Source organism: Dipodomys spectabilis, unplaced genomic scaffold (genome assembly GCF_019054845.1).
Source record: "Dipodomys spectabilis isolate Male_0828 unplaced genomic scaffold, ASM1905484v1 ptg000143l, whole genome shotgun sequence".
Lineage (NCBI taxonomy): Eukaryota > Metazoa > Chordata > Mammalia > Rodentia > Heteromyidae > Dipodomys > Dipodomys spectabilis.
The window spans coordinates 1,473,359-1,475,667 of record NW_024870820.1 but is presented as its reverse complement, the minus strand read 5'-3'; positions in this window follow the sequence as shown (position 1 = coordinate 1,475,667).

Here is a 2,309-nt window from a genome sequence, read left to right as displayed (position 1 = left end):
AATTCATTAAATATTATTTTCCATTTTCTTCTTTCATGCTGTTTAATTGGCCAAGTGAGTCCATTAAACTTCCCTCTTGGATTTGGTTGCCATGAAACAACATCTAAGTTAATGAGGAGAAATCTAATATAAAACTTTGTCTCCAGAAAACAGTCCAAGAAGCTGTGATCACAAATATTTGGCTATATTTTTTTTCTTTTACCTTGAAAGACTTCTTGTGTCTAAAGTTCCAACAAAAATAAGTATTCCATCACTTGTTGGTTCAATCAGAATTGTCTAACCTCAAAGATATATTTTGCTAACAAGATGCTTATAGGAAACAAAAGAATACTGCACTTTTATCTTCTCTCTTAAGATTCTCCTTAGATACCATATCAGGAACAGTGAAGTTTTTCTATGCAAAATTATTTCAATAGATTATTTTTCTCTTGGTCTTGAATTTATTCACCAAGATCTATGGAGGAGAATCGAGTTAAATCACCCATACCTTGGAAGACAGTGTCTGTTACAAAAGGACAATGCTTCTATGTCCTCCTCTTAGCTCTTGCCGGAGTTCCAATTAATCACAGCTTCTTGGCTTCATGTCTAGTGAACCTGAAGGACTATATGGGCTCCACCACTGCTACATCTTCATTATTTCTCTTTTAAAACGCTTTAATTGCCTCATTTGGATGTGGAATTTATCTTCATGTCTTCATTCAATCAGTTCTGCATTGTAATGAGCCAAATGGGCTCTGTAAACTTACTTTAGGGAGTAAAGATACTAACACAATTTATATCAAAAAGTTTTGGACTCCCTTCACTGCTGAAGACAATACGCTTCGCTAAGTCTTCTAAGAAAACTTTTTAAATTAACTTTTCCATTTTCTCAATTCTTTTCTGAACTTTTTGGCATATGTAATAAGAGAAGTCTTCACTATCTCATATTAATAAGGATATTATTTTTGTGAGCCACTTAGAAATGTGAAATCATTCGTTTGAAGTATCCAATCAGATTTTTTTCTGTGTTTCAATGCTTCACATCCAAAGACATTGTGGAAAGTGTTAAAAACAAAAATGTGTAATCCCAACACCTTCTTTCATTGTGAAGGGCACTTTCTCCCTAAATATTTTGACTCAACTTATCTTTTTCAAAGAATTACAGTTTGGTAATTAAAGGTAAATTCACAAATTTTGATGCCTTATTTTTTTAAGAACTTTGAATTTAAATTCCAATACAACCTTGTTTCAAACAGGGAGAATATAGTTCCTGGCTAAGACAATTCCAAGGGAACCTACAGGATTTACATCAAGGTTTCTCAGGTTTGTTTTTTTAGTGTGAAAAAGAGCCATTTTCATCCACATTGCTCCCTCTCTACTACGTCTCCTTGGATTTCTTTGCATGAAAGCCTATTCTTCCAGGCAATTTTAAATTTTCTTAATAGGCTAAGTTGTTAAAATTTTGACCAATTAAAATATACCTGTCATAACTTTAAAACTCTTGAAAATACTTTATCAGAACTGCGAATTCACCGATCTTAATTCCACCTTTACCATCAAAAAGTTAACATGCTGTTTTCATGATATAGTATCCAGTGGTTTTGTTATGTGTATATATAACCATATTAGCTGATGATAAGAAAAATGAATTCCAAGATATGGAACCAGATTTTTTCATTTGTGGTTGTTGTTTTTGATGAACTATGTGATTTCTGTTTTCTTTGGGTTTTCGCCCTATGGTTTATCCCTGCTGTATTTCATTTTGTATTGTATATACATTTACCTTAATTAGTGAAGGGAAGGGGAAAAGCGTAATGGTGAGACAAAGGACAAAAGGCAAACCAATGCAGTAGCAATACTCATAAGACAATATGTTGGAATGTACATTACAACTTGTGAGGGGTGAAGGGATGAAGGAAAACTGTGAGAAAAATGAGAAACGGTTAACAATTTGAAAAGTAATTATTTATACCTTACAATTACTGTAACCCCACTGTACATCACTTTGATAATAAAATTGAAAAAATAAGCTGCGTAAAATATAATTTCACTGTATTGGCACAGTAAATAATATTCTTTATGTAGTAATATTTTAAAAATCAATACTATTTGGCATCTAATTTGAATTAATTACCCCTTCTTTATCAGAGGGTCAGCAACCTGAATGTTATCCAACTAGACAATATTTTCACAATATACTTGCCAAATTTTTCAAAAAGGAATAAATTTAGTGCTTTCTCATTCTATAACAGAAAACAGTTTAGTGCTATGGAAACCCCTAACTTTTAAAAGTAAGTAAGTTGTTAAGAGGAAAGAATATATGTTCTTCA